This window comes from Rattus rattus, chromosome 6 (genome assembly GCF_011064425.1).
Source record: "Rattus rattus isolate New Zealand chromosome 6, Rrattus_CSIRO_v1, whole genome shotgun sequence".
Lineage (NCBI taxonomy): Eukaryota > Metazoa > Chordata > Mammalia > Rodentia > Muridae > Rattus > Rattus rattus.
Genome location: NC_046159.1, coordinates 113,353,271 through 113,368,665, shown reverse-complemented (window position 1 = coordinate 113,368,665; position 15,395 = coordinate 113,353,271). Strand labels below are relative to the sequence as shown.

Here is a 15,395-nt window from a genome sequence, read left to right as displayed (position 1 = left end):
GTACATATGTATGTATGTGTGTATGTATATATATATATATATATATTTGTGTGTGTGTGTGTGTGTGTGTGTGTGTGTGTGTACATGCATAGGTAAATTTCAAGAATATACTTATCTTCCAGCAAAGGAGAAAAGAAAAAATTTCATCAGTGAACCGGCCAACTTATCATTTGCCAGTTGGACAGAGGATCAGGGTCACTTAAATGTGCTCTCTTAGCACAAGAGGTATTTGCATACTTGGCAGCCTTCTTGTGTTGAAGGGCAGCTGCTCCCATGGTTTTGGTCTCAGTGAGAGGCAAGTATATGGTTTGGAATAAATTGACCTTAATTCATTAAAATAATAAGTTAAGCTAAAGTAAACTTATTTGAAGAAACCTACCTTAGGTGTACAAAATGGTATTTAGTTCTTCCTCTATCTAGTATCCACAAATCTAGTCTTTAAGATTTTATTGTCATACATTGACTGTTTATCCGAGATATTGTCTGAATTGAACTTTTGTTTTGTGATAGTGACCATTTGAAGAAGTCATTTGTCATCAGACTCTAGTACAATCTTTGATATAGAATACAGAAGCTTTTACAAATATATTCTTATACAGTTGCTAATTTTTTCTTTTGTTCTTTTTTATTCTTTACTCATATAATACATCCCATACAGTGCCTCCCCTCTGTCACTCCTTCCAATCCCATCCCTACTTCTCCTCTCTCCCAGATTTTCTGCTCTTCCATTTCCCTTCAGAAAAAGAGCAGTGATATCAACCAACCATGGCAAAAGGAAAAAAAGGTTAAGGTAAGACTAGCCACACACTCTCATTTCAACGCTGGATGAGGCAGCCTAAACAGTCTCAAGAGTAGGCAATGAAGTCAGAGACATTGCTAGTCCACTGTTGGGAGACACACAAACACACACGCGTACACACACACACACACACACACACACACACACACACAATTCAAGCCAAACAACCACAACATGTATGTACAGAACAAAACAGGCTATGTGACTCCTGCTTCTCTGTGACCCCTTATGAGCTTTGCTTACTTGATTCTGAGAGCTGTCTTCTCCTGGTATCCTCAACACTCTACCTTCTATAATCCTTCTACCCCTCTTCCATGGAGCTCCCAGAGTTCCACCTAATCTTTGGCTGTGAGTCTGTGGAATTTTCATCTTAGCTAAATATAAATATTTTAATCATCCTTTTAATAGCATTTGGGCCAGTATTATATGCTTTGGAACTTTCTTCATAATGTGGGATACAAAAAAAAAATTACCAATTTATTCTAGGAAAAAAAAATTTCTATTTCAGTGTTGAACAATAGCTGCCTAGCAAGATTAAGGTAGAATATAAAATACTCACAGATTCATATACATTCATTTGATATAACACAACATATGTATTATCATCAAACCTCAAATAATTATTTACCTACCTCTGATGTTCAAAAGCACTGTTGGATTGATGTCACAGTATGTGATTTTGGTCTCTACTTTGAGATCACCAATTATGCCTCAAGTAGGTAGACATAAATGTTTGAATTTTATAGTCTAATTTTTTGATATATACATATATATTATATATAATGTTTATAGCATTATTATTATAAAAACAAATCTTTCCATTAAAAGACTAATCAACAAATAAAAATATCATCCTCCATTCTTTTCTTTTTTCACTCTAGAATTCAGTGTATCTTATATATCAAACATATTTTAAGTATTTTTATTACAATTCTTTTCCCTTCTTTTCATGAAACCAGTATCAGTTACTTACTGAGAATATTTATTGGCTTGTTTTGCTGAAAATAAAGCCAAACACCTTGTTAGTAGAGCTTTGTTGCTAAATGCAATATTATTTTTCTTGAGATGCTATACTGCTTAGCCAAACATCCATCTCCATAGTCAGCTTGGAGGTTTCTGGGGCCCTGGGACATGCTGTTTTGGACATATCTCTCACTATAAACTTACTCTCACCAAATAACTTTGGCAAATTGAGTGATTAATCTTTCCACTGAAATTTTAGTGGAAAATCATATTTCTTTCAACAGATTCTAGATCTATGTTCATGTGCAAATATTCAGTATTTAGTTTTAGTAAATAATTTTGTAGATTTGTGACTTAATGACATAATTTCCTCAACGTGGTTGCTTATATTGACAGCAGCAGATATTCTCACAAATTATTGTTTGCATTAATGAAAATATGAACCTAATCTTGTGTGAATTAACATATTTTGTGACATCCATGGAAGATTCAGTAGCTGGAACATAGCATGATAAAAAACATATGCATGCCTAAGCATACATATTTCAGTCAAAGTCAGTTGATGCACACTAATCAATGAATAGCCATGTGCAGTCGAATGATGGAAATTTGATCCAAATATTTCTCAAGATCTGTGAACCTCTCTTAGTCTCCTATGTAATGAAGTTTAATCTCAGATAGCATCCCATAAAAGTTCTCCAGTGAAGCTTCTTTCTTACAGTACAAAATATAATGACTTCTGTAAAAAGAAAGCAAATAACTAGACAAAAGAAGAATTATTAAAGTTGTTCTGATTCATTTGCTTCAATGGTGCTTTCAAAGACTACATGACAAGTCACAAAACAGGATCTTTCTCAATAAATATACATGTGATATATGAACAATATTGGAAAGAAAATTAAGGAAAACAAGGGTAATTTTTCATAGTGATAAAAAAGTTAAATTAGAATGGAAAGAAAATACTGGTTTCTATAAGTTATATTTCAAAGAGCAGGTATAAAGAAGAGTATAGCATGAAGGACCATGGAAGCCTGGTTTCCTTGCTCTTCAGTATTCTGGATTCCTTTAAGACAAAAATAATACAATGTGCTCCAAAAGCTTAAGAGTTCTCTTGTGCTTGGAGTCCTTGTTTTTCGGGGTATATTTTGAAAATTAATTTGCCTCCTCGAGTGTGGAAGGTCGATATCATTTACAGTACAATAGCATCACAGAAAACTGTCAAAATGTCATGTACATCACTGTCTGTAACCAACTCTCCTCCAGCCCTCACTCTAACACTGATGTTCAGATTGAATTTTTACTTTTTTATTGAGAAATTGTGCTGACTATATGATACTCTGTGGGGACAAGTATGCCCCTCTGCAACACTGTGATATTGAGGACACTACCTTTAGATTGGAAGACTGTGTACCTGTGTTAATTAAGGCATTCTAGAGCCCTGTCATGATGATAATGCAGGGCAGGGACTTGTTCTTTAGGATCCATCAAAGAACACAGGCTACTTAACCAGCACACTGAACTTCCTCCCCAAGAATTATGGAGAAAATTATCCATTTGAGCTTCATAGAATGTAATTACTTTCTGGAAGAAATGAACTTTGACTGGGAGTCTACTCCAATACCTCCCCCTATCCCCTGAGGTTCGTCATAGAGACTGTCTTCTGGAAGAAGAAAGCAACAGGTGAGCTCAGGAGACCATAATCTTGGTGGGAGAACAGTGGACTGAACCACTTTAAGTCTATAGTTAGTGTCTGGTTTATACTCAGCTCATTGCCAGGCCTCAAGTTCTCCATATGGAAAAATGGTCTAAGAATATTATCCTGTTTCAGCAATAAGGATATCACAGACTTAATTTAAGTACAATGCTTAAAATAGTGATGAATACTATAAATTGGGGAAAAAAACAACAGAAATGTTCAAATTAACTTTCTTTCACTAAAAAATATCCTTGCAAAATAGATATCAGTTAAAATGTAGAACCTATTAAATATAAATCTTTTAGAAGTGATAAAGGAACACAAGAAAAGAACATTTTTATTTTGGTAGGTGAGTTAATCCTATTCTAAATTCAATCAATATCTTGAGAATATAACATGAACTCTGCTCACTTCAAGCTTCTCCTTTCTAAAATGACAATTATCATATATGTCTTTTGTTTAAAAAAAACCAAACAGACAAGGAGGAACAGCCTTCCCTGCAAGAAAGCTAGACTGCTGCACTTGGTGAAAGTGATTACAATTATGGAAATTAAGTATCATTATAATCAATTGTTTTGAAGTAGAAAAAACATATAATTTTATCCTATCTAGGGTGCAAATAAATTGCTAGTTTCATAGTGACTAATGTATTTGGATTATTAATGAGTAAATAATAGTAAGTGGTAATGAAGAAAACATATTTTTCATATACATTATTTTTAAAATATGTAATTTATTGTTAAGTGCTTTTGAATTTAGTCTAGAATTTTGCTCATGTATAATTAAGGTATATGTTTTATTTACATGCTATTTTACAAATTAATTTGCACCTGTTTTCTGATTGTTTCTTTAAATCTTAGTTTCTCTTGAGTGAGAGGAAGCAACCAGTGAATTGTGGATGTGGCCATTATGGATGTTATAGTCATAATGCCTTATGGTATCTGGAAATGTGAAAGTCAGTACTTAGATAATAAAACTTTCTCTTACAAATGCTACTTGATTATCTCACTAAACTTTGTATGACAGAGAGATAGGATAGAGAAAAATACTTGAGTAATCCTGGCTAAAAGAAACTTTTCTTTCTAAGCATATCTCTGCATTCGCATCTGCAATTTTCATAAAAACTGAGCTGTCTCAGGTAAGAGAATGTTGTCGATAGGATGACCTATTTCCACACAGTTAATCCTACCAATTTCTGAGCACAGGACGTCTTCCCATTCTTTGGCTTATTTTTTAATTTATTTATTTTTTTAGTATCTTCAAATATTCACTGTACAAACATATCACTTCCTTGGTTAGATTTATTCTTAGTCTTTTTTTCTTTCTGCTATTTCTAAATGCAGTTGTTTCCCTGATTGCATTCTTGGTATAATTGTCTTTGCTATAAAGGAAGGCTATTGACTTGTGTATTTTAATTTTGCATCCTGATACTTTGTTGAAGGTGTATACAAGCTGCAGCCAATATTGGCAGGTTGTGTGTTCATTTAAACATAGAATAACATCATCTCCTATGAGGGTACTGGAGCTTACTGTGCCTCTTTTTTGTGGCTTAAAAAGACTTCAAACATGATATCACACAGAAGTGGTCGGCTCCTAATTTTAGTATAAATGTTTCATTTGTCCCTTATTTGTTTTTTTATTTAATTAGATAATTTGTTTTTTCCATAATTTTAGTTATGTAGCAGATTTAAGGATTTATGTATGTTCAACAATTCATGCATCTTCTGCACAAAATTACCTTGATCATGACAAATGGCTCTTTGAGTGTATTCTTAGATTCAGTTTTCAAATATTTTATTGAGAATGTTTACATCTATGTTCATCAGCATAATCTTTCTGTCTGTGTTTCTTTCTCTATCTCTGTCTCTCCCTCTGCCGTCTCCCCCCGCCCCCTGGGTGTGTGGTGTGTATGTGTGCATGTGGAGATTTTTGTCTGGTATTAAGCTTCAGGGCAATATTCTTCATTAAATACTTCCTTGGATTCTATTGTATTGTCTTCTTTCTTGCGTGCACACTCGTACACACACACACACACACACACACACACACACCCTATACAAAGGTTTCACATACGTCATTATTATTCTTGTAATTCTTTTTTCACTTCTTTGTGAAATCAAGGCACCCTAGTCCAGAGTCAGTTCAAATGTCAGGAGCTGTATGTGTTTAACGTTGAGGCCCTGTCCTGGTGAATTGATTGTCCTTATCTGAAATGAGGATTTTTGTTACTAGATACAAGATTATTCTCTGAGCTTTCATTTCTGTTCCCTGAGTTATCAGCACTGTTAAAAGTGATTTTAATTTCTTTAAATTTTGTGATTTTCTCCTGCTCCCATGACACTCAAAAACTACTCAGAATGAAACTTCAGATTTGTCTCCTTGTCCTTCGCCCTCCTGAAGATGAAGGTCTAGTTTTTTTTTTCATAATCACTTTGTTTATGACTTCAAGTAGTTGCTTTTGTCTACGGTCCATAATTAGTCTCAGCAGGGAGCTTGGTCTAAATCATAGTTGTTCTCCTCTGAGAGAAGTATAATGACATTCATAAATGTGTTTTAAGGGAGAGGAACACTTTATGCAAAAGGGGACATAAACTAAAATGATGTTCACATATTGACCATTCTCCATTGATTATACTTTGTAAGAGACCATCTGATTCATAAGTAAATGCTTCACTTTATACAACTATAAAGAGCACCAGAGGAATGGCAACAGATAAATCCTGGTCACACATAGGTTCTTGACTTCATAACCACTTTTTACAAAATGTGCCCAATGATTAGGATTCCTGAACTCTAAGATGGGAAATGTTTAAAGTATCTCCAGGCAGTTAGTGTACTTGTTAGCCTTTCAGTGGAGCTGTTGTTAAAGAGTCCTTAAATGTATGTTGTTTAATTCTCTTAAATCTAATTGAGTAATTTCATGTGTGCAAGACCTACTCTGAAAATGCCATTTTTGGGCTTCTTATTAATTATTAGACTTGTACTCATAAATTTGAATTGTTTTGCTTGATATCTGATATTTTTAGCTTTATAGGAATTCTACATAATATCTATACCCTTTCTTATATTAGGTATATTGATAAGAATAAAGCAATTTTGACATAGAAATCCTTACTTAAGGACAGCAGATATATTAGAAATTTTAATAACATTCATATACATCTTAAATAAATATGTGGGATTTAGGAATACTTTCTTATTTAAAGGGGATTCATCAATATATAGGAACAAATCTATGTTGTTCCATATCAGAACAGTGTTTGAAAAACATAGATATGCCTCATTTATTTGCCCATGCTATTTTCAATACCTTACAATAAAATTTAAAAGTTTCCTTTAAAAGCTAAAATTCAATTAAATGTTTCACATATAATACTCAAATAACAATAGATACAGACCCAGATTTCAATGCTTGATTTCTGAAATCCATGTGAACAAGTGATATTTCTTTCAAAAGCACTATTATATGTGCATATAAAAAAGATGCTCTGAGATTTGATGCAAACTTTATATTATAGCTTCTAGCTAACGACAGAAATGGTAACCTCAAAGAGACAGAAATTCCTGTAATAAGAACGATAAAAAAATAATAACAATCAAATGCCTATCATACCCTAAGGCTTTGGGAGAACAAAAATTCCATTTGTCTGCCTGGCAGAAGGTTTGTTTGTGGTTTTAAGTTTCAGATGCTGAAAGCAAGATGATTATTTATCAAAAAAGGTGATTTGTTCTTCAAGCTCCATTGGTAGGAATGATTAAACTTTCAGCTGAGAAGATATAGGAAAGTTTTTCATATAAGTTAAATAGTCTTCAAAGCTGGTTTAAATATATGCAATAAATTCAGTTAAAAACAATTGTTTCAAATCTTGCTAACTTCCATTCATGATAAACTTCTATTTTCCAGGTTTTTAAAAGGAGGGGTTTATAATAAGAATGCCAGGGTTTGAGGGGTGAGTGGTACTCAAGAGTCTCTGAGCATCATTTTTAGCTATGGCCTTAATCCTTAGTCTTGAGCCTTTCTGAGCCTCAGGAGCATCCTGCCTTCCTGGATCCATGGAAACCTTCAGAGGACCCAAAACTAACCAGATTCGAATCCTGCCGAACCACCCATTCTAGTTGGACCTGCCCACCACCCCAGCTGGGTCAGAGTGGCACACAGTCTACATAGTAAGGTTCACTTGTGACACAGCCTGGAGAGTGGAGACAGTCGGAGGTGCAGGCCAACAAAATAGGGTACTCTGACCTCCATTGTCTGGACCATGGCTAGCCCCACCTTCCTGAGAACTCCTGTTGCCATCAGGATCATCTAGTCAACACCAGGTGATCGTGATGCCTAAGGGACAGTGTAAGAAGACCTTCAGCAAGACTCAGAGCAATATGGCAGCACCAAAGCCCAGTTGTCATGTTACCACAAACCCTGTGTTATCCTAATGAAACTGAAGCACAAGCAGAGCAACTTAAAACCCATATTATAAAGAGCCCTTTAAAGAGAATACAAATAAATCCCCGAAGAAAATATAGGAAAATATATTGAAACAGGTAAAGGCATTAGAAGAGAGAGCAAATAAATACAAATAAATACAAAAAATACTATCAAAATGGTAAATGGTATGTATAAAACTATCTAAGACCCGAGAAAGAAAATGAAAGCAATAAAGAAAATGCAAACTGAGGCAAATCTAGAGATAAAAAACTTAGGAAAGGTAACAGGAACTACAGATGTTAACATCACCAAGAGAATACAGAAAAAGGAATAAAGAATCTCTGTTGTAAAAGATACAATAGAAGAAATCAATGTATCAGTGAAAGAAACACAAAATCTAAAATGTTCATGACACAAAACATCCAGAAAATTTGGACTACTATGAAAAGATGAGGATGTTTGCAGCTAACCATTGGACTCAGCACAGGGATACCAATGACGAGGACTGAAGAAGCTGAAGGGCTTTGCAACCCCTTAGGAAGAACAACAGTAACAAGCAATCAGAGACTCAAAGCTCCCAGTGACTAAGCCACCAAACAAAGAGTACATATGGAGGGACCTATGGCTCCACCTGCATATGCAGCAGAGGATGGCATTGTATGGCATCAATAGGAAGAGAAGCCCTTGGTCCTGTGAAGGCTTGTTTTCCCAGTGTTGGGGAATTAAAGGGTGTTGAGGTGGGTGTAGGTGGGTGGTTCCTCATAGAAGCAGGGGGAGGGGTGATGGGAGAGGGGGAAACAGTGAAAAGGGATAGCATTTGAAATGCAAATACATAAAATACTCAATAAAAAAGAAAAAGATTCCCAGCTCAAAGACCCAGAAAACATGGTCAACAAAATCATATAACAAAATTTACCTAACCTAATAAAGGATATGCCTCTAAAGGTACAAGAAGCTTTTAAAACACTAAAGAGATGGAACCAGAAAAGAAAATCCACCAGCCACATCATAACCAAAACAAAAACTATATAAATATACAGAACACAGAGCAAATTGTAAAAGCAGTAAGGGCAAAAGACCAACTAACATGTAAAATCAGACCCATCAGAATTATACCCAGTTTCTCATCTGAGACGCTAAAAGCTATAAGGGCCTGGAAATATATCTTACAAACTCTGAGTCACCCCAGAATACTATGCCAATCAAAACTTTCAATCACCGTAGTTGGAAAAACTAAGATATTTCATAACAAAACTAAATTCAAATAATACGTTTGTACTAACTCAGCCCTACAGAGGATACTGAAAGGGAAACTCCAACCCAAAGAGGCTAATGATACTTAATAAAACACAAAGAATAAATAATGTCACACCATTAATACCAAAACAAGAAAAACAGAAAAACAGACTCAGAAACACACATGCACACACACACACACACACACACACACACACACACACACACACACAGAGTCTCCCCCCCTCTCTCTCCTACAACCACCATAAAATAAAAAGAAGAAACAATCATTACTCATTAATATCTCTCAAAATTTATGGATGTGATTCCTCAGTAAAAAGACACAGGTTAACAGAATGGATGTGTAAACATAATCCATCATTCTTCTGTATACAAGAAACACAGCTCAGCAACAAAGCTAGTCAGGATCTCAGTATAAAGGTCTGGGAAAAGCTTTCCAAGTGACTAGAACCAAGAACCAAGCTGGAGTAGACATTCTAATATCTAACAAAGTATACTTTCAGTGGAAAGTAATCAAAATGGGCAAGGGATGACAGATAATACTAATCAAAGGAAAAATCCACCAACAGCACATATCAATTCTTATTATCTATGACCCAAATGCAAGGGCATCCACATTTGTAAAAGAAATATTGTTAAAGCTTAAATCATACATCAAACCCCACATACAAGTTGTGGGAGACCTCAACACTACACTCTCACAAATGGAATGGTCATAGAGACAGAAACTAAACAAAAAAAAATAACAAAACTAACAAAAGCCATGATTCAATGGACATAACAGATATTTACAACATTTCACCTGAACACAAAAGAATATACTTTATTCTTAGCACCATACAGAACGTTCTCCAAAAGTGAACATATAGTCAATCACTCATAAAGCAAACCTCAACCAATATAAGAAGATTGAAATAACCTCATGCATCTTGTCAGACCACCATAAGTTAAAGCTTGATTTCAACAACAGAAACAACGGAAAGCCTATATACTTATGGAGAATAAACAACTGTTTACTTAATGTTCACTGTGTCAGGGAAGAAATAAAGAGATTAATGACTTTCTAGAATTCAATAAAAGTGAGAGACAACAAACTTAAGAGTCACTGTGAAAGTAGTGCTAAGAGCAAAGTTCATAGCACTGAATGTACTCGTAAAGAAATTAGAGAAATCTCAAACTAATGAATTAAAAATATACCTAAAGGCTCCAGGATAAAAAGAAAGAAAAAAATGAAAAGAAAGAAAGGAAGGAAGAAGGAAGGAAGGAAGGAAGGAAGAAAAACAACCAGGAGGAGTAGACTGAAAGATGTGACCAAACTCAGGGCTGCAATCCAATTAGAAACAAAGAGAACAATGCAAAGAATCAATGAAATCAAGAGCTGATTCTTGGGGAAATCAACAAGATGGACAAACCCTGAACCAAATTAACTACAAGGCAGAAAGATTACTCAGATTAACAAATTTAGCAATGAAAATGACACTGAGGAAATTAGAAATCATTAGGTCTTGTTTGTCCCCCCACCAAAATTGGAAAATCTAAATGAAATGGTTGATTTTCTAGACTAATTGCCAAAGCTAAATCAAGTTCAGGTAAACTATATAAATAGTTCTATAAACCATAAAGAAATAGAAGCAGACATTAACATTTCCAAACCAGACATCAACCTGCCCACCATGATGCACAGCTCCCCAAGCAAAACCTGGAGGCAGAACCAGGTGATTCTCAGGCCCATGTTCTCAGGGAAAAACACCAAGGTGATGGGAAGAGTCTGGCCCTTCCAGATTGCCCAGTACAAGTGCCTGGTCGTCAAGTATGCCGAAGACATGCACTATAGCAGCAGCTTTTCTACGCATGATCTGAACGCCATGGAGGCACTGCTGGCCTGCATGGTCCAGAATGTGACCCAGGAGGCCATGAGTGTGGCTGTCATTGGCATCAACGAAGGGCAGTTTTTTCCTGACATTGTGGATTTCTGTGAGATAATGGCAAGTGCTCACAAGACAGTGATTGTGGTGGTGCTGGGTGGAACCTTCCAGTGGAAGGCTTTCGGCAGCATTTTGAACCTGGTGCCCTGGCCAAGAGTGTGGTAAAGTTCATTGCTATGTGTGTGCAGTGCTTCCAAGAAGCTGCCTACACCAAAAGGCTGGGCCTGGAGAAAGGGGTGAAGGTGATTGGCAGAGCAAACAAGCATCACTCCTTGTTCCGTCTATGCTACTATAAGAAGTCTTCAGCCTTGAACTCATTGATTGGTATAGGAGACAACTTGCTAAACAGAACAGCAATGGATCAGGCGCTAAGATCAAGAGTTAATAAATGAGACCTCATGAAACTGAAAGGCTTCAGTAAGTCAAAGGAGAGTGTCGTCAGTACAAAATGACAGCCCACAGATTGGGAAAAGATTATAGAAGTATAATCCTACGTCTGACATAAGCCTCATATCCAAAATATATAAAGAATACAAGAAGTTAGACACTGACAATCCAAATTACCCAATTAGAAGAAAGGGACTAGAACTATTCTCAACAACAGAATCTTGAATGGCTGAGAAGCACCTAAAGAAATATTTAACATCTTTAGCCATTGTGGAAATGCAAATCAAAATAACTCTGAAATTCCACCTAAAACCTATCAGAATAGCTAAGTAAGAAAGAAAGAAAGAAAGAAAGAAAGAAAGAAAGAAAGAAAGAAAGGAAGGAAGGAAGGAAGGAAGAAAGAAAGAAAGAAGCTCAAAAGTCAGCACATGCTAGCAAGTTTTACAATCACTTTAAAATCAATTTGGTGGTTTCTCAAAAGATTGGGAATAGTTCTATCTCAAGACCCAGCTATACTATTCTTCAGCATATACCCAAAAGATGCTCTACCATTCCACGAGGACACCTGATCATCTATATTCATAGAAGCTTTATTCATAGTAGTCAGAAACTGGAAACAACTTAGAAATCTCTCACCTGAAGAATGGATACAGAACATGTGGTTCATTTACACAATGGAATACTATTCAGCTATTAAATATAAGGACATCATGAAATTTGTAGGCAAATAGAAGGAATAGAAAATATCATCTTGAGTGAAGTAATCCAGACCAAGTAGGGCATGTGTGATGTGTTCTCACTAATAAGTGGATGTTAACCATAAAGTACAGGATAACGATGCTATGACCAACAGACCCAAAGAAGTCAAATAACAAGAACACCAGGAAGAATGTTTGAATCTTTCTCAAAATGGGAAACAAAATAGACATGGCAGATAGATGAAAGGAAGGAACTGGTTGTAAGAAGGAATTTAAGGAGAGTGTGCCAAAGTGGGAGAAGATCAAATGTAGGGAGATCAAGTAAGAGAGAAGGGAGATTGTCTGGTGGTGCAATCTTAGGGCTTGCCAGAGACCTGGAATGGGGAGAGGAGCTAGAGAGTCTAGAGGGCAACTCTAGTTGATATTTCTAGCACTGCGGGATATAGATCTTGAAGTGGCCACTTCCTGTAGCCAGACAAGCTCCCAGTGGAATGAGAAGGAGAGTAACTCACACACAAAGCTTTTGACCCAAAATGTTTCCTGCCTACAAGATGTGTAGGGACAGAGAACAGAGTCTGAGGGAATGGCCAACAAATGACTTCCCTGAATTGAGACCTACCCCAGGGAAAAAGCCAATGCCTAACACTATTAATGATACTCCGTTATGCTTTCAAACAGGAAACTATCATAACTGTCCTCTGAGATGCTTCCAGCAGCCAATGGAAAGAGAAAAAGAGACTCAATGCCCAAACATTAGATGCAGCTGGAGAGACTTATGGAAAAATTGGGAGAAAGACTGCGGAACCATTAGAGGTAGGAATTCTACAAAAAGACCAACAGAGTCAACTAACTTGGACCCTGGAAAATTCCACTGACTGAATCACCAGCTAAAGAGCAAGTAGGGGCTAAACCCAGGTCCCTTGCACATATATAGCTTGACCTTCATGTGGGTCCTCCAAACAATTGGAGCAGAGGCTGTCCCTGAGTCTGCTCCCTTCCTGCCTGTGGATCAAGGACCCCTAAATGGATTGTCTTATCTGGCCTCAGTAGGGGAGGATATATGTAGTTCAGCAGAGACTTGATGTGCAGTAGGAGGTGGGAGGGGATGACACTCAGAGTAGGGTTTTCCCTTCTCCTTGGAGAGGTAGAAAGCATAATGGTGGAGTACTTGTGTGAGTGGGACTGGGACGAAAGGAAAGGCTGATACTGTGTTATAAAGGGAATAAATAGATAAATTTAATTAAAAATGCCTGGGTTCATATAATAACACTACCTGACTACATATAATTCTTTTGGTAAATTATTCAATATTCTAATTATTCCTTCTGTTTAGTGAAGAGGACCTCCATCATAAAGATTAATTTCATTATTATTATTAATAAGTAAAGATGTATGGAAATCTATTCAATTAGCATAGAATTCAGTTTCTTCCAAGTTTTTTATTCAAAATGGAGTGTTTAAATTGTTCAGGGCTACTGATGTTTGTCAAGGTGTTAGCCATTCTTTCCTGATGAAACATTTGATGTTCCCATTGGACAGATTCTACAACAGCAGCTGATTTATTTCTCCTCCACTCAACACTCCAACCTCCTTCTCAATTCAGAAAAAGACAAATCATTAATTCGATAAGTCATAAGTCCAGCATGCTGAGTCCTTTTCATATTTGCTGGTTAATACAAATCGAGATGGTTCTTTACAAGCTAAGAAGCTAAGAAATGCATCTGCACAGGTCAAGATGCTGATCTCCAAAATTCCTCAGGAAGTTGAGTTGAAGAGAATATTTTCTTTTTTTCTTTTTTTTTTTTTTTTTGGTTCTTTTTTTGGAGCTGGGGACCGAACCCAGGGCCTTGGCGCTTCCTAGGCAAGCGCCTACCACTGAGCTAAATCCCCAACCCGAAGAGAATATTTTCATTTGCCTCATATTTTCATGGTTTGCAGTCCATGTTCTCTTGGCCCTGTTGCTTTGGTCCTTTGTTGACATAGAGTATAGTCATGAGAGCATATGATTGGCTCAGTTGTTCATTACACAGAACTAGCTGATCAAAAATAGAAAGGGGCCAAAGATCAATGCACCATCCAAAACTGTGCCCCAAAATATCTCACTTCCATCAAGATGCATCTGCTTAGTGGAGGATTTATCATTTCCCAGTAAACACAAGAGTCAGAGTATACTCTAGATCCTAAGGATGGAGGAAAATTTGAAGGATAGTACTGCAGCAGTCACTGTGATATCCTTTGTGTTGAAAGCTTTTAATAATTAACATTCCAGTGTCCTTACCGTGGCACTAATGTTCATATGGAGAACTTTATTATCTTAAGGGAAGATGACACTATTCTGGCATAAGTTGCATGTTGTGTAGAGCATTATCCCCTGGCTTGTTCCTTATCCTTTGTACTAAATAAGTGACCCTAAAATAATAGTTTTCTGTAAGGTACTCCTTAAAAATTCCAGTTATTTCTCATTCATATTTATATATAATCTGCACTGCAGTTGATGCTTTTGAATAAGGATTTATTTGAATAACACTCTATATTTCTCCTAACATTTTGTCTATCTGGTTATCAATTAACTTTGCCTTATGTTGCAATTTCTACAGGAGAAAATGGTACTTGGTCATTTTGCCACCAAATTTCAATTATTTGTGATGGCCTTTGGGAGGGAGGGCATTTAACTCCTGTTGCCTAACTCTACTGCTCGTGATAAGCTGCTCTATTTTATTAGATCATGAAATTCAGAGTGTGTTCTATCTTGAACATTTTTGCCATTCACTGCATTTTAATATGAGTATAATTATCTAAAAATCTTTATGAGATGATGTAATATTTTAAATAGTTTTAGGATAGCACTGATTCTTATTTCAATTATTAATTCTGAAAAGAACATCTTCTGCTTGTTTTGCTATTATTTATAACTTTATCACAGAGAAATTCTGGAAGTGTCTCTGTATAAGAGCAGATAACAAATCTATTTGTATTTATTCAGTTTTACTGTTTCACAAAAATTTAATTTCATTTCAATTTTATTATAAAAGCTACACTCCATGTTACAACCAGAATCTCAGAATACCTGATATTATACATCATATATAGCTAATAAATACAATATATGTTCTTCATCTTAGTCCAGTCTGTAGTATCTGTCACAACATACTCATGGATTTATTTCCAATGGTAATTCCATATAGTAGTAACCTATCAGACTCACTATCAAGATTATTTACCATATTAGTTATGCATGCTTTTGTAT

General features: G+C 35.9%; 1 pseudogene; it reads left to right on the top strand.

The window, feature by feature from the left end:
• Positions 1–2,985: 2,985 nt before the first annotated feature.
• Positions 2,986–13,777, top strand: LOC116904426 (annotated as a pseudogene).
• Positions 13,778–15,395: the final 1,618 nt, after the last annotated feature.